We start from the raw sequence: 22566 nt of genomic DNA, 5'->3' as shown, positions 1-22566 counted from the left end.
TCCAACATCCTTCTTTTCTTAGGGATATCATACTGATAGAAAACAGGATGATTTAATGGATGCCTACAAAATATATGATTTGAAAGGTAAATTTGCTGAAGAAAAGTATTACAAATTGACAATGAAATTAAGCCTAGATTGCTTTGATTGTTTTTTTTTTTTTACCCTGTCCAGTAATGACTACTACTTAGATGTATATCAGAAGCACCTAAGGGGCACCTGGGTGACTCAGTTTGTTAAGCATCTGGCTCTTGATTTTGACTTGGGTTGTGATCTCAGGGATCGAGCCCATGTTGGGCTCTGCGCTGGGTGTGCAACCTGCTTGAGATTCTCTCTCCCCTCTTCTCCTGCTCCTCCCCTCACTTGTACTCTCTCTACCCCACCCCCCCAAATAAATGAATAAAATCTTAAGGAAAAAAAGAATTCACCTGAACTACTTTTTAAAAATAAACATGTCTGTGCATCATCTAAGACCTGCTAGTGTAGTACCCATGGGCATGTAACCCATGGATCTATGTTCGAAAAAGTTCCAAGGTCATCCTGACAGGTACTAAAGGCTGAAAACGGCTGCACTATGTAGTCAAGTAGAAGGAAGCGTGGACTTTGGCATTATTAGATCTGAATCCAGAGTCCAGACCTGCCACAGTCTAGGTATATAAGCCCAGATCTAGATCTACTACCAAGTTACTTATCTTTCTGAATTTCAGTGTCCTTGTCTATATAATAAGAATGGTAATTCTTTTTTTTTTTTTTTTAAAGAATGGTAATACTTTCTAAGGCTTAGAACTTGGTGGGGGTTGGTTAAAGGAGATAATAGATGAAAAGTGCTTGACATACAGTAAGTGATAGCTAGTGTTGATATTCTAGTAGCATGGCATTATCTTCAGTTTTCATCTTGACTTACGAAGAGTGAGGTTTTTCTGTATCCAAAAGAATATTTATGCAGCACTTCCTCTAGTTCTCTTTTAATTAAGCAGATTTACTTTGGACTTTGAACTTTCCTCCAAGTTTGCATTTGGACTACTCAGAAAATAGTGGCAGAGAAAATATGTGGCATCTTGCTTTTCAGTTTCCCTAGCATCCTCTGGAGTAGCTAATCATTTCTACATCCAGTTTCAGAGTTATTCATTGTCTTATTTTAAGAACAGGTATTTGGTATATCGTGATTTTGGGACATGAACTTTAGTTGCAAAACCATAGAATAATGGGGTTTTGTCAGTGAAAGAACATACAGATGCCTAATTCTTTGTCCTGGCATCTCCATCATTATGTGTTTGTATGGTTAGTTCCGTAGATCTGTAAATGATAATGTTTCAAATTTCTTTGGAAACATCTCAGGTCAATTTAACTGATGGTGTAATAGTGTAGAACCATAAGAGAAAGAAGAGAAGAGAATACTGTACTTTTCCTAGTTATGGCCTTTTTGTAACATTATCCATTTATCCTTTTATTTTCAGTTGCTACAAACTTGCCAGAATTGTAAAGTATTGATTTCCTCCTTTTTTTTTTTTTCTTAAATAGAGCATAGTGCTAAGCGTGAATATTTAATTTATATGAACTTTGCCTAGCATTTAACAAGGCTATGGCTAGGTGCTTTTTCTCCTGAAATATGCATTCACAATGCCTTCTCATGTGAAAGGGCTTCCCCTTTATTTATCTTGTTGGATTCATCATATTTGGAAAACAGTGAATATATTAAATGTTGTTTCAAATTTAAAAATTGCAAATGCTGAAGGTTACATAAAACCATGCGATGCTTGATGTAGCCTTTCTACTTCTTTTGTTCTAGAACTGCCTTTAATATATCAGGAGTAGTCTTCCATTATGCCTAGTCATTTGATTTTTTTTTTTTTTTTTGTGAGTCTCTGTTAGGATTGCACCATTGCATATTTTTGGACCAGAACACCATGTAGAAAAATTTAATGCCACAACAGTTTTTAGGCAAGAAAATGCAGAAACTACAGCGGATGAGGATGTGAATTGACAAAAACTATTTTAACCACTTTATTTAGTATGTATGTATGTATGTAAACTCTACCCCCAATGTGGGGTTCAAAGTTATAGCCCCAAGATCAAGATTTGCATGCTGTACCAACTGAGCCAGCCAGGCACCCCTCATTTTAACCACTTTATACATTCAAAGATCTTTGACTGTAAATAGTTGCAGTGTTGGCATTCTACTTTGCCTGAACAGTCATTCCGGTATAACACCAGTCAGTGAAGCATATTTAATTAGTCTATGATGTATAGGCTCTGTGTGAACATACAAAAGGTGGAGACTGTTTCAAAGAATAATGTAGTTGGGAAAATATCTGGAGACTCATAAATACAATTGCAAGGTAACTTTCACATACCACACTCTTATTAGGGGCAATGTAGTGTAATGCTTGAGAGCATAAACTTTGGAACCAGGTGGCTGGGTCTGAAATCCCAACTCCCATACTAACTGTGTGACCCTGGGCAAATTATCTCAAAATGTTTCAGTTTTCTCATCTGCAAAGTGAGATAATTGATTGATAACTATTGATTTGAAGTGTGGAGGGTTTTGAAATCCTAGCTAAGAAATTTGGGTTTGATATGCTGAGAAATAGGGAGTCACTGAAATTTTTGGACAGGCAAGTTACATGGTGAAATTAATTGAGGAACATTATTTTAGTGACTGTATATGAATGGAGTAGGAAGGCCTAGAAGCAGGCAGCAGCTGGGAGACAGAACCATTTAAATGTGAAAGGTGTAACTGTGGGAGTGGAGATAGATGGACAAGACCAAAATATCACTGTGGAGAAAAAAAAAAAAAATCATTCAGATTTCATGGCGGATTAGATTTGTTCTTTTAAATACCCCACTCCCTACAAATGGCATAATTCAGCAAAATCTTAGAAAATGCTTCTGTAGCAGCTCAGAGGAAATCTCCTGTAAGTGCTGTCAGAAATTATAAACTCTGGGGACTCCAGCTGGTAATGTGTGCGTTCACTTACAGCTTCCTTTGCCCCTTTATACACTAGAGCACACCAGGAAATATTGGCTTATCCCAGTAGGAAGTTTCTCTATAGGAGATGCTTAGTGAACTGAATGCCTTTGTTTAGAACTAATTGACCTTTCTAAAACAACATTTTTTTAAGAGCTTACTCAAATTAGGGAGACTTTAACCATCTGATAAGTCAAGAGGCAAATCAGTCCTCTCCTAAGCAAGGTCAACAATCATGTTGAAGGAGAAAAGGAGAAAGGGGGAAGGCCCCATCAGTAAAAACAGACAACATTTTATTATAATATGAACATTGAACTATATCACTAATCTCTTCCTACATCATGGTATTAGCCGGGTGATACCAACGTTTTTTCAGTCCTTTTTGTTATAGGATGTAAGAATGTTAAGTTTATAAGATTATAAAATAAAAGAATCTGGAATCAGAAAACAGTGTCTCAGTGTTTGAATCTGAATTTCTTTTTCTTAAAGTAGAAAAAAAAGATGCTACCCATTCTTTAAACTTTTTGAGAATTTTGACTCAGATTTTTTATTATTATAAGTGATAAAGCATAACCCTGACAAAAAAAAAATAAAAGGACTAAAATTAGTTTAGGAGAAAATTCCTTGAAAATATATCTAGAAGGATAGAGACAATCATTATTGTTGTTCCATATAAGTACCTTTTAAGCCTAACAAATACATATAATAAGTTTTTTAAAAAATCAGTTAAATGAGGCTATTGTTTTCCCTTTAAAATTAACTCATTGTCATCTGGTCAGATATTTACTGCTATTTAACTATCTGGCAAGCTATTTTCAGTGAGGAGAGGAATTTATCAGTAATTTTATGCCTTAGTTTATGTAGCAGGACAGTGGTAATAATTTTATCATCAATTACTTAATGGATTTAATTAAGTATTGTCTTTATGATCAAATGCATTACCACTCTTCCCACTAGTATTAATGGTTTAGGTGGTGTCTAGCTATGTAAGAGAAGAAATTTTTACAAGATCTTTTGTCTTGACAAAAGGATCCATAAAACCTTTCCTTTAGCCACAGTGTTAAGAGTTCGCTGTTGAGGAGCGCCTGGGTGGCTCAGTGGGTTAAAGCCTCTGCCTTCGGCTCAGGTCATGATCCCGGGGTCCTGGGATCGAGCCCCACATCGGGCTCTCTGCTCAGCGGGGAGCCTGCTTCCCCCCTCTCTCTCCCTGCCTCTCTGCCTACTTGTGATTGTCTGTCTGTCAAATAAATAAATAAAATCTTAAAGAGTTTGCTGTTGATACAGAAAATTGCACGTTGTGGGGTAATATCCAGCTTACTTGCTACTACAGTTAAATCATACGGAAAACCTTGGATTTGGGTGAAGACAGCTCTTGCTTATAAATGCATTTCATCCCAGTAGATCATATCTTGGCTCTTTGGCCCTGCTTAAATTGTACTCTAAGGTAAAACTCTGAGTAGGCATGTGCTGTTGCTTTTCTTCTTCTTTTTTTTAATAGTGTCATTTTAGTCACCATACAATATATCATTAGTTTTTGATGCAGTGTTCCATGATTCATTGTTTTTGTATAACACCAAGTGCTCCATGCAATACACTCCCTCCTTAATACCCACCACCAGGCTCACCCATTCCCTTACCCCCACTCCCTCCAAAACCCTCAGTATGTTTTTCAGAGTCCATAGTCTCTTTTCTATTGAGAGCTGGATGTTAGCTAAGAATGAATGAGTGGGTGAAAGGTGAAAGATGAAACAAGATCTTACCAGGTAGGATTAAAAGAATGGAATAATGACTTCAAAATTAAAACAAAATGCTCCTAGTAAGTAAAGCAAAAGCTACTGTTTACAATTTACAGAATTAATCAAATAATGGAAATGGATTAAAATATCTGTTTTTCCTGGAGGCATCGTTGGCTGTAGTCTAATTTCTACCTCTTTAAACTAGTTTTGGACATCATTTAGTTAGTACTGGCTTAATTATAACTGAAATCATTCCTTCTCAAGCTTTCATGATATACTAATCTTTTAAAAAATTGATTCAGATTCAGTAGATCTGAAGTCAGGATTGCATTTCTAACAAGCTCATAGGTGATACCAATGCTGCTGGTTAGTGGACCACATTTTGAGTAGTAAGTCTACATAATTGTTCTTATTACCTGTGGTTCCTGTTTCCTTATTCTGTGTTTGCCTTTTTGCCTGTAAGATTAGCTGTTTGCCCTTTATTTTGCGAGTTCGAACTCTTTCATAATGCTTATTTATTCAGTGACAAGATTGCATCTGGAAGACTCACCTGTTATTAGTGGAAACTTCATTTGTCTCAGAGCTGTAGTGGTGTGCCCCAGAGGAGTCTTTTCACTGCTTCTGTGTGCAAGAACAATGAATCACTGAGAGCACTTAACTAACGGAAACCTTTCCATTTAACTGTGGTGATGTGGAAGGAGCATGGGTTATAAAGTAGGATCTGAACTGTATGATCTTGGTCAGATTACTGAATTTCTTTGGTTCTCAATTCATTATTCTGTAAAATGAAAATACCTATATAAGGTTTTGGGATAATGATTAGTAGTAATATATATGAAGCACCGAGTATCTACAAGGTAGGAGGCATTTAGTAAATAGTAAGCATTCCAGTCACTGAATGGAATGAAACAAACATTAAAACTATTTAATTTTCTTAACATCAGGTATTTTATTACCATTTAATGGTAAGGAGACAAAAAATGTATGGATTGTTTTCTATGAAGAAAATTTGGGGCTAAATTAGGTTTTTCAAGTTTTTTATATTTCTGACTTCCTGTTTTTTAAAAAAATAATTCATTTGATTTCTTTGGTAGACTTAGAGCCAAATCTGAGTGTCTTTTCTGAGTGTCTGTTAGAATCTCTGTGGTTCAGAAAAGAAATTAAGTTTTAGATTCTCAACTTTATTTTGAATAACAGAGTTAATAACTCATTTATCCTGATTTACCTGAATTTTTGAGGTCAAGATATGCCCAAATAGTGGCATTTTCAAGGACTCATTTGTGTCCTTTCTGTCAGTATAGAGGAGAATCATTAGGAACAACACAGCTGGTACCTTGAGGAACATGACATAAAATTGGCATTGCCTGCTAAGCCTGAAAAAAGCCAACACTTGTTCAGCTGCTAATTTTTTCAGGCAGAGTCTTTAATTTGGCCCCAAATGACTGCAGTTTACCATAGAAGTATTTTTATTTGCTGCCAAAATCGCTTACAAAACTTAGTGCCTTCTGAAACACAAACGTATAGGCTGTATTGTTTCTTTGCTTTTTTTTTTTTTTTTAAAGTTTCCTTTTCCTCACTCACATTACTTGGTTTCCTAATCTTGGCCATAAAATGTTTGCCCAGTTAGGTGCTTCATAACAGAGATCCTTTCCAATAGCAGATGCATTCCAGGATAACCTATTAGCTGTATTATATAATCAGGAGCGCTAGCTGATGGGGTATTCATCTGTAAGAAAATATTCTCTTAGTACCCCTGGGCTTAGCAATATAGATCCTCAATATCATTTGTCTCACTTCAAAGCTAATTGAAATCAGCCGGCCTATGTTTCAAAATATCTACACATATTACCAACCATCTGGCTGCTTGCAAATGATGAAGACATCTAATATAAAACCTGGTTAATGCACTAGCTTCTCACCTCTAGAGAATAACTCTTGCCTAGGACACACATACTCTTCTTTTAGTATTGGTCTGCAGTAGAGGGCAGTCTTTTCAGTCCCCAGACTCATAACAATTTGATGCATTCACTCTCAGGTGACTGACCACGTGATAGATATTCAGAATGATCATTGAGGGACTCATTCAGAACTGCAATGACAGAGCAGAAGGTTTATGTATACCATCAGGGATGGAATATCTAGAGTGCATTGTGTGTGGGTAAAGGGCATATGTGGCTATTTTTTTAGTAACTAAATGTCATTTTTATTATGAAGGTAATGCTGGATGAAATGTGGCTATAGTAGGAAATTTGTAATACATTTTCATTTAACATTTTGTTATTAGTCTTTCAATTTTTAAATTAGGTTTATAAGTGCATTATTTTTAGCAAAACTTAGATTCTATATGTAGTTTTTATTCTTTTTAAACCTAGTTATATTTTACAAACATTTTTCTTCTTTAAAATTTTTTATTTTAATTACAGTTAACATACAGTGTTACCTTTGTTTCAGGTGTGTAATGTGGTGATTCAGCACTTCCATATATCACCCAGTACTCATCACAGGTGTACTCCTTAATTCCCATCACCTGTTTCACCCATCCCCTTCCCCCTTCTGGTAATCTCTGTAATTAAGACTCTGATTCTTGATTTGTCTTAGGAACATTTTTCAATGTCATTAAATAACATCTCCATTTCAATGACTTTCATATTGCTATACTGTCTTAAGTTACCAGTGGAATGTTTATTTCGTCTCTCATTTCCCTATTATAAATAACACTGAAATGAACATCCAGTGAAAATTTTTTCTGCGTAGAAGTTAATCATTGACCATATCATTGCCTTCCATTAAGGTAAATTGTTAGAAATTAGTTATAAGATCAAAAGACATGAAAGTTTTTAATGTGCTGTATTTATTTTGTTTCTTTGTGTGTTTGGGGGATGTTTTATATGTGCCTCATCACAATTGAGAAAGCTTGTACTTTTTTTGTACTTTTCTTGATACTGTATAAAATACCGCATCACCTGGCCAATAGCTAGGCCTGGGTGTGTTCTTTCCATTGCTCATTGGTAGATGATTAACTGGTTCCTCAATTGTTTTAATTTGAATTTCTATGAAGTTTAGTGAGGTAGCATACTATAATTATTTTTGCTGAGTTTCAGGTAAATTTTTCCTATACCTATCCACACTAACCATACATTAATAAATGGGAAGTATTCCCTATTCAAGTGCCATATTCTAAATGGTAATAAGTAACAGAATCGTAGTGGTTTTTTTTTTTTAAGATTTTATTTATTTATTTGAGAGAAAGAGAGAGTGAGAGAGAGCATGAGAGGGGAGAAGGTCAGAGGGAGAAGCAGACTCCCCACGGAGCTGGGAGCCCAGTGAGGGACTCAATCCCAGGACTCTAGGATCGTGACCTGAGCCAAAGGCAATGGCTTAACCAACTGAGCCAGCACCCCAGGTGCCCCCCAAATTGTAGGTTTTTAAAGAGATTACATTTGTCCTGCTATCTTGAAGCTTCTGTGTAAATGTTGTAATTTCAAATCAAAAAAATCTCAATACTTAGTAAAGTTTTGTTAATCAGCTCTCTAAAACCAAATAAATTTTAGCGAGATCTCCATCATCTTTTACTGGATTTCTCATGAAGAATTTCAACTGCTTTTTCTTTGCACCAAAGAACACTACTTGTACACTTTTTCCTACTAGTTAACCTTGGCCACCTTTTCTTCTTCCCACTGCCCTTTGGCAAAACAGAAGTCCAGTTATATTTTGCTTTTGTCATGCTTAAGTTGCTAACATCTATAAATTTTATTCTTTTATGTTTATTCTTTTGTGGAAGAGGTAAGGAGTGTTGATGTCCACACTCTACTCTCAATATATAAGAAAAATATTTGCATATAGTCAAAAAGAAAATTAACGATTATAATAACATTAAAGTATTGCTCATTTATAAGTGAATTTTACTATATAAATTTATAGTGTAAAATAGTAGATCTACTGAATTCAGAGTCTTAATTATTAATTATTGAGGGTAAAGTGCTTTGAAGATGAAGAGTACTTTTTGTTTTTGTTTTTTAAATTTTTTTTTAGTAATCTCTACACCCAACATGAGGCTTGAACTCACAACCCTGAGATCAAGAGTTAAATGTTTTTCCACCTGAGCCAGCCAAGTACACCTAAAGATGAAGAGTACTTTTTAGGCACTTTTATGTATTAATGTAGGTGGAGTTTTGGTCCTTATGGTTTTTACAGTCTCTCAATCAAGTAGATATTTTAGTCTTTTTTCAGTCCTCAGTCCAGACTCTTGTGGTTTAAAAGTGTTGATGAAATTTTAACATAGAAAGTACTGTGATTGAGCTTGCATTAATGGCAGCTTTACACCCTACTAGGAAGTAGTTTTAAGAAATAAGGTTGATTTTCATTTCCAGTGAAATGAAATATGTGTATATCCTGCTTAAAGGATGCCTACTATATGATATCTGACACCAGAGCCCATAAAACTAGTTTATAACTATTTCATTCACCAGATGAACCAGGATCATATGTCTAGAGAAGTAATGTTACAATGATTTGCTTCACTGTGGTCTTCTCTATTAAATAAATAATGAAAAGCTATACTTCCTGCCTGTTAACAGTAAAATTTAATCTTTTTGTGATAATTCTGACTATTGAAGAATTTTAGGATCATCAGTCATTTGCTAAATCGTCTCATTTCCAAACTTTTTATATCATCTGCCACTAGTTTAGTTAAAACCTCATTACCATCTACTTGCACTACTAGAATTGCCTCCTAACTAATCTCCCTACTTCCGTTCATTCTCTGTATTGTAGTTCGTTTTACTAGCACAGATATATTAATCTTAATCTAGAGTATAGATATGATTATTATCCTTCCATCTAAAATTTATATTTTATCAGCCATACTCTTAGGCCCAGCTAGCATTCAATAATTTACATAATTTAATCCTAACTTAATATTACAGTATTATTTCCCACCTCTCTGTGTCTCACTATTTGCTTTCTTACCTTTACAACCTTTCCTTGAATAGCTTAGAATGCCCTACATTTCTTTCTTTGTACCAGCCCCAGAAATAACTCATACTCACTTGGAGGAGGGAAATGAGGAGTATTCAAATAAGTCCCGTTCAGCCAGGGACTAAATGCAATCTGTACATTGAAATGTACAGAAATAGGTGAAATGGGTGGCAGTGCTGCCAACACAGAAAAATTTATTGCCTTCTGGTCTGGCAAACCAGAAATGAGAAACTAAGAAACTGGGAATGCCTAAGAGAGTATAGCTTGCAAGGGAAGGAGTCAGACAAGAGATCTCTGGATTTTTGTCCTGCCTGTATCTGTGACTCACCTTTGAATCATCTGTGCCCAAAATAGACTCAGATCAGCCTAACTAAAAACAAAAGATCTGCACAAGAAAAAAGTTTACACTCAGAGATTAGCTAAGAAAATGAACTACTAAAACAAAGGAAACAATGCTCATTAAGTAAAAATAACAGAATCCAGATTCTCCACAGCTCAAGACACAATCCAAATTAACTTGATATGCAAAGAACCAAGAAAATAGAACACATTCTCAATCAGATCACCTTGAAAATGAACCAGGTGTTGGAATTTACATATAAGGATTTTAAACCAGCTATTATAACTATTATCAGTAAAGTAAAAGAAAACAGGTTTTCAGTGCATGAAAATCTCAGCAGAGAAATGGAAAATCTTGGCAGAGAATAGAAAAAACGAAAAGATCAGATTGAAGTTCTAGAACTGAAAAACACATTTTTGGAATGAAAAATTCACTTAAAAGGTGATTGAACATAAGAAGAAAAAGTAGGTGATCTCAAACAGATCAACATTAATTATCCAGGATAAAAGCAGGGAGAAAAAAGATTAGGGAGATTAGGGAGAAAATGAACAAAGGCTCAAAGATCTGTTAGATGGTATTTAATAACTGACTTCTCATCAGAAACCACTGAGGACAGAAGAGAGTAGAAAAGCATCTTTAAAGTGCTGAAAGAAACTTGTCAATCTAGAATTCTGTATCGAGCAAATATATTAATCAGTAGTGAAGGCTGGACTTATCATTGTCATCATTTTGCAGGTATACAAATATCAGATTGTTACACTGTATATTTTTTAAAGATTTTATTTATTTATTTGACAGAGACAGAGAAGGAATACAAGCAGGGGGAGTGGGAGAGGGAGAAGCAGGCTTACTGCCGAGCAGGGAGTCCTATGTGGGCCTCGATCCCAGGACCCTGGGATCATGACCTTAGCCAAAGGCAGATGCTAAACGACTGAGCCACCCAGGTGCCCCTGTTACATTGTATATTGAAATTAATATAACATTATGTTAATTCTACCTCAATTAAAAAAAGAATGAAGGCAAAATATATTTTTAGATAAAGAGAATTTTTTACCAAGAAACCTGCACCATAAGAAATGGTGAAAGAAGTTCTTCAGGCTGAAGATAAATGGTTTTAGATGGAAATGTGAATATTCATTAAAGGATAAAGAATATCAGACATTCTAAATATCTGGACAAAATAAAAGACTAGTTTGGGTTTTTTTTTTAAACTTTTAATTTCTTTATAGACTAACCATTGAAAGCTAAAATTACAACATTTTCTTGCGGGGTCTATGATATGTAGAGGGACATCTAGGCCTATAAGATTGCAAACAGTCTATAGTTTATGCGAAATAATCCATTATTAACTGTAAGTAAGCTATGAAAACATGAATATATAATCCCTAGGGATAACTGCTATTAAAAATAATGCAAAATATAATAGCTAAAATCCAAAAGGAAAATTACGCTGGAATTCAATAGCAACATAAAAATGTATGTACTCAGTAGCAGGGCTTCAAAATACATGAAAAATCAACAGAATTATAGGGCAAAATAGACAATTTTACAATCATAGTTGATTTTAACACCAACTTTTCATCAATTGATGGAACTAGGCAAAAGAAGAAATCCAGCAGACACATAGATTATATGATGAATACTGTCAACCACCTAGTCTTAATTGCTTTCATAGAACAGTATACCAACTAGTGGCATGCACTGTTTCAGGTGCATATGGTATGGTTACCGAAGTAAATCACATCTGCACCAAAAACCAAACCACGTATTTAGAAAGGTTGGAATTACAGAGTTATCTGACCACAATGAAATTTAATTAGAAACAAATAGCAATCAGATAATCAGAAAAACACATAAATGAGTATTGAGTCAAAGAAGAAATTACAATAGAAATTTTAAAATATTTTAAACTGATAATTAAAATACAACATATAGGAATTTGTGGGATGCAGCCAATGTGGTGTTTAGATGGAAATGAATAGCTTTAAATGCCTATATCACACAAGAGGAAAGGTCAGAGACTGATGGTCTATTTGACAAGCTTATCTAAAATTTATATTGAAATGTAGTGAGACTTGAAGAACCGAAATAACATTGCAAAAGAAGAACAGGAGGACTTATACTGCCTGATTTCCGCACTTAATGTAGCCTACAGTAATTGAGATGGTGCGATACAATGTAAAGGGAAACGAGTAGATTGGTTGCAAAGAACAGAGGCTGCAGAGATAGACCCACCCCTATGTATTTAATTCATTTTCTTAAAAAACAAAAATTCCAAGGCAGTGCAATAGGCACAGAATAAGCTTTTCAACAAATTGTTTCTAGAACAACTGGAGGGCTATGCACAAGGAATAAAAAACCTCGACTCCTACCTCACACTATGTGAAACAATGAACTCGAAATGGATCATAAGTCTAGATATAAAAACTCAAAATATAAAGCATAAGGGAACATTTTAGTGATCTTGGGTTTGTTGAAGATTTCTTAAATTGGACACAGGAAGTGTAATATACTTTTAAAGAAATCAATAAACTAGATTTCATCAATTCAAAAATCTAAGCCAGAGGTCAGCAAACTATGTCCTGTGGGCCAAATCCAACTGCTCGTTTGCTTTTCTAAATAATGTTTTTCAGGGGTGGGCACACAGTCATGCTCGTTTGTTTACATGTTGTCTATGGCTGCTTTCACATTATAATGGCAAGAACTGAGTATAGAAATCATATGGTCTTTGTTACCTGGCCCTTCTTAGAACAAGTTTGCCAAACCCCCATCTTAACTTAAAAAAGGAGAAGTATTTTAAGCAGAACAAAACAGAAACAAGGAATTGATAGCAGAAATCAATTAAATTGAAAAAAAAATGTAAAGGAAAAACCAGTGAAACCCATACCTGGTACTTTTGGTGGGGATGGGGGAGGGGTGTAATTCATGAGAGAAGACCCAAGTTAGCAATATTGGGAATAAGAGAAGGGACATGATGCCAGACACTTCTGACAGTAAAAGGATAATAAGGAAATGTTCTAAGGAGCTTCATGCAGTATATTTGACAATCTATATGTAATGGGCAAATTCCTTGAAAGACCTAGATCTCCAAAACTGGTCCAAAATGAAATAGAAAGCTTGGAACTACTTATATAGTAATTTTAAAAATGTAATGAATGATTTAAAATCTCCCAGGCCTAGGTGGCTTTACTGGTGAATTCTATCAAATATCTTGAGAAAAAAAAAACTAATGTTATAAAACTATTTCAGAATATAGATAAGGAAGAAATACTTTCCTATACATGTTATGAGTACAGTATTATCTGATTCCAAAACCAAAGGAATACACGAAAAGGGAACTATATTCCTTAGGAAAATAAATGCATAATTCCTTACAAAATACTAGCTAATTGAATCCTACATTTTTTAAAAAATGGGTAATACATTTATCCTAGAAATGTAAGGTTGGTTTAACATCTGACAGTCCATCAGCATGATTCATCATTTTAATAGAATATAGGAAAAAGGGGCACCTGGGTGGCTCAGTCAGTTAAGCATCTGCCCTCAGTTCAGGTCATGATCTCAGGGTCCTGGGATGGAGCCCCACATCTGGCTTCCCTGCTCAGCAGAGAGTCTGCTTCTCCCTCTTTCTCTGACCCTCCTCCCCACTTGTGCTCTCTCGCTGTCTCAAATAAATTAAAAAAAATTTATTTTTAAAGAATATAGAAAAAAAAGAATAACATTTCAATAAATGCAGAGAGAACATTTGACAAATTTCAGTACCTTTTTGGGATAAAAGTGTTCTTCAAAGTAGTATTGTAAGAAAATTTCCTCAACCTGATTGGAGTTATCTACAAAAAACAAAACAACAATAAAACAAACAAACAAAAAACCCCTTACAGGTAAGCTTTATATTTGATGGTGAATGGCCCCAATTCTCTCTACTTAAGATAAGAATAAGGCAAAGATGTCCACTGTCACCACTTTCATAATGATTTTCTAGAAATCTTACCAGTGTAATAAGGCAAAAAATAAATTAATTAAAGGCATAGTAACTGGAAAGGAAGATCAGAACTGGCCTTATTATCATATGTGGAGAAAACCTAAATTACTTTTTAAAAAATAAATAAATTTAGTAAAATTGCAGTATACATAGTTAATATATAAAAGTCAATTTCTTTCCATGTGCCAGCAGTACACAATTAGAAAATAAAAATTTAAAAACAATCCCATTTACAACAGCATAAGGAAACAAAATATTTAGGACAAACTTAACAAAAGATATTAAAGACCTCTGCACCAAAAGGTGCAAAATATTGCAATGGGAAACTAAAGATCTAAATAAATAAAGCAATATACTGTGTTCATGAATCAGAAGACTAAATATTGTTAAGATGGCAGTCCTCCCCAAATAGACTTACAAATTCATTGTAATTTCAGTCAGATTCCAGTAGGCTTTTTTGAAGATATTGACAAGGTGGCTTTAAAATTTATAGAGATACGTAAGGATCTAAAATAGCTAAAACAATTTTGATAACATATAAAGCTGGAAGACAAACTACTTGATTTGAAGATTTACTATAATGCTATAGTAATCAAGACAGTCTGATAATGACAAAATGATAGACATAGATCAATGGAACAGAATAAGAATCCAGAAATAGATCCACATGCATATGGGAAATTGCTTTTTAAACAGAATTGTCAGGTTAATGCAATGGAAAAGAATCTTTTCAAGAGATAGTGCCAAAACAAGTGGACAGTTTGTATGGGCTAAAATGAACCTTAACCTTAAACAACACTTAAAATTGGACTTAAATCATAAAACTAAATGTAAAGGTAAGGCTAATTAACTTCTTGAGGAAACCATAGGAGAAAAATCTCTGTAACACAGGTTAGGCAAAGGTTTCTTTAAAAGAACATCAAAAATATAAACTGAAGGAAAATATTGATAAAATGTACTTTCTCAGAATTAGAAACTTGCTTTTGTAAGATGCTTAAAAAAGACAAACCAAAGACTACAAGAAAATTTTTGTAAAACATACATTTGATAAAGGGCTTGTAAAGAACTTTTACAACTCAAGACAACTCAATTTAAAATGGACAAATGATCAGAACATACACTTAACCATAGATATATGAGTGATTATTAAGCCCATGGAGAGATCCTCATCACTTGTCTGACAAAGGCACGTTTAATAGAAAAAGATCAATAATGCCAAATGTTGAAGAGGTTCCAGAGCAGTTGGAACTCTCATATATTGCTAGTGGGAATGCAAATTGGTGTAAAAAATGTATGGCAATACCATATAAAGTTAACAATACATTCACAATCTGACCCAACAATTCCACTTTAAGGTATTAACCCAAGCAAAACGGAAACACATGCTCACCCAAAAATGTGTTCAAATGTTTGTAACAGCATTATTCATAATAGATAAATACTGGTGAGTGAATAAACAAATTGTCTTATATCCATTCCATGGAATCCTACTTGCATTAAAAAGGAACAAAATAGAAATATACAAAACAATTTGAATAAATCTCAAAAACAATGTGCTGAGTGAGAGAGGTCAAACATAAATACAAGGCTGACCCTTGCACAACACAGGATTGAACTGCACAGGTCCACTTCCATGCAGATTTTTTACAATATACACAGTACTGTAAATATATTTTCTTTTCCTTATGATTTTCTTAATAACCCTTTCTCTAGCTTTCTAAGAAGAATGTAGTATGTAATATGTATAATGTCAAAATATCTGCTGTTTATGTTATTGATAAGACTTCTGGTCAGTAGTAGGCTGTTAGTAGTCAAGTTTCAGGGAGTCCAAAGTCATATGCAGATTTTTGACTGCATGGGGGGTCGCCTCCCCTAACTTCTGTGTTGCTCAAGTGTCAACTGTAGCATGTGCTATATGATTCCATTTATGTGAAATTCTAGAAAAGGAATATCTATAAGTGACTGAAAGCAAGTTTTGGGGGCCAGGAGTTGGGGGTAGAAGATCGAGTGCAAAGTGGGACAGGGAACTTTTTTGAGTGAGGGAATTGGTCTGTATCTTCCTTGTTGTAGTGGTTACACAATTGTATGCAATTAACAAGAATGATCATACTCTACATTTAAAATTGGTGGATTTTAGTGCTGTAGATAATGCCTTCAAGAAGAAAGGAAACTAAATCCTCTTCATCCTTTAAGCCTGGGTTTATGCCACCCATTTATAAAAATTTCCTTTATTCTTTCTGTTGGAAGCAGTGTTTGACTTCTTGAACTCCCAGATCTCTATCAGTAAATCTTAGGGTGCTGTTTTTGTTTTGTCATTTTGTATCTTTTAACTCCCCTACTAGGCTAATTCCTTTGGGGGCCAGGATTATTTCTAATTTTATCTTGGATCCTCCGGTCTAATTTTTGCATATCTTGTTATTTCTTTCTCTCAAAAGCAGTGGCTAGAACATCATTCCATTTAATGAAGGGTTCCAGTTAATTGGATTTCAGTTTTTTCTGTCTGCAAATATACTACTTTGGAAATGCATTCAGCATAGGGAATTGTGATCTCTCACAACTTCCTTTAAGAATCAAATGAATTCCTCCTCCACCCCAGACTCCAAGTTTATGTGTTCCTTTAAAAAGTTTCTCATGTCTGATAAATGAAAAAAATTATTTTTGCTAGCACTATACTCAAGGAGGTATTACATGGTGGGACATTGGGATAACTCAAATAACTCAGTCTGAGATTTTATGAAAGAGGTAGAAATGTTCTCTGATTAGATGTTGCTCATATTATTTTCTATAAAAGTCAGATGTGTAACATTAAATTTGAATTCACTGATGACCTTTTCACAGGACTTTTGGGATAACATTACCCTGGTTTGTTTGATGATCTGCACACAAATTTAGAGTTTATTGAAGGGAGCAGGTAACTAAAATATCCCTTGTTTGGTTTCTGTCAAATAGCAGCAAGCAGACTTTTAGAATAAACTGGATTTAATCAATTTTTAATCAAATTCTCTCATGAGTCTTGGATATGCATGTATTCTGTAGAGTCCAGGGAAAATCCACATACTTTAGGTGACAGAATTGTATAAATGGCAAAACTGACATTTATAAAAACTGTTAGGAGCCTGATTTATCTTTTTGTCCAAACTTAGGGCTACATCTTCCCCATGGAAAGTACCTGAAAGCAGGCCAATTTTTAATTTTCTCAGGAAGAGCTTTGAATCTAACATTCTTGAACATGTAGTCAGCTGAGACACACAGTTCTATATGAAATACACAAAAGAAATCATTGAATCTGAAAATGTTTTAAAATGTAGGAAAAGTAACAAAAGGAGAATTTTAGAGACTGAGAAGCCTGACGTAAAGTCCCAGCTCAGCTACCCAATGCCTCTTACAGTATAAAGTTGAAGGGATGCTCACTTTCCGAGTCTATTTCTGCAGCTATGAAAATGGAAGAGAATTCTATATGTTTATTTTTTAAATTCAGTGGTTATATATTTTAGTTCCTACCAATTTTTCACACCCAATAATTATTAGCTCCTTTCCCGATACTTGATCATAAAAAATATGAGTCTTGGGGCACCTGGGTGGCTTGGTTGGTTGAGCATCCGACTCTTGATTTTGGCTTAGGTAATGATCTCAGGGTCGTGAGATTGAGCCCCTCATCGGGCTCTGTGCTAAGTTTGGAGCCTCAGGATTCTCTCTCTCTCTCCCTCTTCCCACCCTCACCCCTGCCTCGCATGCATGTGCACTCACTCTCTCTAAAAATAAAATGAACAACAAAAAAAATTTAAACGCTCTTTTAAAAAAAGAAGTATGAGTCTTGTAAAAGGTGTATAATCTTGCCAAGATGAGGTACTCTATATTAATGAAGAAATGCTTTATGAAGGAAACAAAGTGTTTTACATTATTTTTAATAATTATTAATTTTTAATATGAATTCTGATCAAACATGTTTATAGTAGTTCCTATTGAATAATGGTCACAGGGATAGTAAGTCATTATATTATTTCGCCTAGTATTTATATGCTGAGATAGTAATTTTGCTGTTACTAAATCAACATCATTTAGCCAAAATTGAACTCACACCTGTGATGTCTTTTTTTTTCTTTAAAGATTTTATTTATTCATTTGACAGACAGATCACAAGTAGGCAGAGAGGCAGCAGAGAGAGAGGAAGGGAAGCAGGCTCCCTGCCAAGCAGAGAGCCCGATGTGGGGCTCAATCCCAGGACCCTGAGATCTTGACCTGAGCCGAAGGCAGAGGCTTTAACCCACTGAACCACCCAGGCACCCTGCACCCCTGTGATGTCTTAGTGGAGCCATAGAACCTGCCCTGTATAGAATTTCATCTGTATTAATGTTGTATGCTACTTTAAGCCACAGTATTCCTTGATTTATGTAACATTCTCAAAACTTTGCTGAAAGATCGTTTAAATATGTGTTGTACTGAAACAATTTATGAGATAAATTAAGCTTCCATGCCTGAAGAGGCAGTGCCCCGTAACACTGGGGTCAGCAAACTTTCTGTATATGTTTCTGTATAGGTTAAGCTTTGTAGGTCAGTCTGTGCACCTATTCAGTTGTGCCTTTGTAGCAGGAAAGCAGATGTAGACAATATGCAAATGATGGGTGTTCCTGTGTCCAGTAAAACTTTATTTGCAAAAAGACAGTTAGCTGTCTAAATGTGAGCCATGGGCCGTATTGCTGATCCCTACTCTAACAAAATAGCACAGATTTGGAGGTAGAAAACCCAAGAGGTAATGCATCTCTGACGTGAACTGGCTGCATATTGATGATGAACCAAATCATTTAACTTACTTGTGAATTACTCTTTTGTTAGTAGTAAAATAAGGAGGTGGAACTAGAGTGATCTGTCTTCCTATCTTAAATTTTCCTGTGCTTAAGTTTTAAATACTAAAAAAAAGTTTTCTGGTATAAAAGTCACCTTTTCCTGAGGGATAAAGAAATAACCTAAGGATGAAATCAATATAGAGTGTTGACTTTACACTGGATATAGAAACTGGGTTTAAAATAAATTACACACATATTGCTTCTTCCCTTTGGGAACTTTGAGATCTAAAAGAACTTCAGCCTTACAGTCCATGGGAATAAACTTATGACCACCACATCAATATATTACCAATAAATTTAGTGACAGCTGGAATTTTGAATACAGAAAACTATGAGTTGCCCATAGGTTTTATAAAAACGATTGCAATTTATTGCTCTAGTGTAGTATAAGTGGTAAAAACAAACAAACAAACAAAAACTTAAAATCACTTACTCGGTAGCACTCAGCACTTAACCTATTTGATATTTATAACAACTAATTTTAATCCCCATTTTACAGATAAGGAAACTAACGTTCAGGAACATAAATGACTGGTTTAAGGACATGAAGCCAGGGTAGGTGTCAAAGTTGAGATCGAACCCAGTGTATTAGTCTCCTACCGCTGTTGTAAGAAATTACAGCAGACTTAGTTGTTGAAAACAGCATAGATTTACTGACTTACATTTCTGGAGATCAGAAATCTGAAATTAGTCTCAGTGGGCTAGAATCAAAGTTTTGGCAGAGCTGCATTCCTTCTGAAGGCTCTAAGGGAGAATTCTTTTGCTTGCCTTTTCCAGCTTCTAGTGGCTGCCCACAGCCCTTACCTTATGACCCATTTCCATCTTCAAAGTCAGCCATGTTGGTCAGGTCTTTGTTTTCACAGCACTCAGATTCTGACCCTCATACCTCCTTCACTTTTAAGGACCCTTAAAAATTATTATTTTTAATAATATTACATTGAGGGGCACCTGGGTAGCTCAGTGGGTTAAAGCCTCTGCCTTCGGCTCGGGTCGTGATCTCAGGGTCCTGGGATCGAGCCCCACATCGGGCTCTCTGCTCAGCAGGGAGCCTGCCTACCTCCCTCTCTCTCTCTCTGCCTGTCTCTGCCTACTTGTGATCTCTGTCAGTCAAATAAATAAATAAAATCTTTTTAAAAAATAATAATAATATTACATTGAGCCCACCCAGATAATCTTGGGTAATCTCTTTTGAGATTCTAATTTAATCGCATCTGCAAAGCCTCTTTTGCTATAGAAGGTAGTATTTTTTACAGGTTCTGGGGATATGGATGTGGATGTCTTTGTGGGTTCATCATTCTATCTTCACACCCAGTAAAGGAGAATTTTTTTTTAAAGATTCTATTTTATCTTCAGCATCTCATAGAAAGGAGGGCTAGTTATTGTCATCCCACTGGACAGTTAAAGGATCCTGAGGTGGAAGGAATCTGTGACTTTGCCAGAGTTTTATAACTAGTTAGCTAGAGTGGGGTGGGGTGGGATGCTCTTTTAATTCCCAGTCCAGGAAGCTTTCTATTGGATCATACTTCCATAACATTTTTATCAGTATTAGGCATTTGATGCTAATATGGGTAAATTGCTTTCATGTCTCCAGATAATCAAACTTGAATTCAACCCAAATTAGACTTGATTCAATGCTCTTGCCATCTGTTAGCTTGTTTGATAATTTCTGGTTAAAAAAAAAAAAATCTTTTCCTGAAGGATAAAGAAATAAGCTAAGGATATAATGGATGCAGAGTTTTTACTTTAATCAGGTACCTTGAATATTTCTCTTCACTAGTGTTGAGACTCAGTAGTTGAGGGTATATGGGATGGTTAAGGGTCTATTTTACATTAAAAAGAGAGCGATAATAGGGTATCCTAGAGTGGACTTTTTTTTTAAGATCCAGTTTCAATTTATTTTCTTTTTATAGAACTTTTTTCAACATGTATTTCCTGTCTTTCTATTATGCCAGTGAATAAATAGTTGAATCTGTACTGTAAATATATTTCCTTAGTCTGTGGATACTTAACTTTTTACTTTCTTTCCAAAATAGTAGCAATGGAGAGGAGATAGTCCTTCAAAAACAAATAACAATTAAAAGGACCCCTTTAGGGGCGCCTGGATGGCTCAGTGGGTTAAAGCCTCTGCCTTAGGCTCAGGTCATGATCCCAGGGTTCTGGGATCGAGCCCCGCATTGGGCTCTCTGCTTGGCGGGGAGCCTGCTTCCTACTCCCTCTCTGCATGCCTCTCTGTCTACTTGTGATCTCTGTCAAGTAAATAAAAAATATAAAATCTTTAAAATAAATAAATAAAATAAAAGGACCCCTTTATAAAACCTTTGTCTCATAGTTGCTGTATGAAGTAGTAAGGAGGTGGTAAAGGACACATAATTTGTCTCTTAGTCCCTTTCTTCAGGTTTTCATCAGCAGGTTAGTTCTCGCAATTAGATGTTTCTCTCTTACCAAAACCAGGTATTCCCACACATTTCCCATATCAGCCTTTAACTGTTCCATAATCCATCATTTTTGTTGTTTTATTTGTTCTGTTATTCTAAACAGCAGTTTGATTTTAAAGTCATTTTTCCAGCTTTTCTCCTTAGGCAGGAAGGGCAATTTTTTACCTCTGTACTAGATTGTCTAAAATTCGTAGATCTTCTACTTAACGTAAACAGTTAAACTGAAAAGAGTGGAAAGAGGGATGAACACAATAGAAACAATGACTAATACTTGTCACCCTGAGAGGAAGCTACTGGCCTGGCCACTGTGAGTCCCATGGAAACAATACTGAGACTGGGGATGTCATTTTCCCAGAGGTACTGGTGGTTATAACCAAGGGAGTAGCCAACTACAGAGTGGAATGGGATGTCTGAGATCAGAAACTAGAGTAGGGTTCCACCCACAGCAAAAAGGGGCATGTGGTGGTTATCAAGGAGAAGAGAAACAGTATGATTTAATAGAATTGAGTGGGATTTTGAAGTGAGACATTGCTGGGTTCAAGGCTTACTACTTCAGAGCTGTATGGCACTGGGCAAGAAACTTGATCTCTTCAATCCCCTACATCCTTATTTATTAAAATGATGATTGCTTCCCCTCAACTTTATTGTATGAATTAGAGGTATGATTTATGTAGTACTTGTATTAGCCTAGTAAACAGGAGCTATAAGGATAAAAAGCAATAGATTGATATTGGTAGGCAGATGTATAGCATCTGCTATACATCTTTATGTTGGATTTTTTCAGTGGTTCTGTTTTAAAGTCTCGGGGCAAGAACTGCACTCAGAGCCTTGTGTCTTCCTACAGAGTAGTACAGATCCAGTTTTAGCTTGACCTGGTCCCAGGCCTTCCCTGAGCCTGGAGCTTGAGGAGGAACACACTGAGAGTCCTGAAAGGAAACTTGAAACTATAACTGGAAATGGAAAACATAGAGATCTCTGTTAGAAACCCACCATTGTCCCTATACCTTGTCCTCTGGCAGCTACAGCATGACCCCTGGGCTCTGTGTTGTGGATTCCTGTTGTTGAGATAAGAACTCCCCTCTGCCTAGTCAATCCGACAATACCCTTTTGGAAAACAAAACCTGTTTTTAAATTTTCAAATAAAAAAAAAAAACTAAGGTGCCTTCTTACATAAACTCAAACTATCTTACTATTACCTAATTTAACCGTGGAAAGTTTCCATGCTTATAATTAATCATTAATTCATTCTTTTTAAACATTAGAGGTATGTAAGCTCTTGATTTT

The 22566-nt window shown here is 35.4% G+C and overlaps 1 protein-coding gene across 1 annotated transcript in view; it reads left to right on the top strand.

Annotated features, from left to right (window-relative positions):
• The window catches only part of PEAK1 (pseudopodium enriched atypical kinase 1), a 294195-nt gene that overhangs the window by 176673 nt on the left and 94956 nt on the right, over positions 1-22566 (top strand). The gene's annotated exons all lie outside the window — the stretch shown is intronic.

This window comes from Martes martes (genome assembly GCF_963455335.1).
Source record: "Martes martes genome assembly, chromosome: 7".
NCBI classification, from domain to species: Eukaryota; Metazoa; Chordata; class Mammalia; order Carnivora; family Mustelidae; genus Martes; species Martes martes.
Note: the sequence above shows the minus strand (reverse complement) of the source record. Positions and strands in the feature narration are given on the sequence as shown.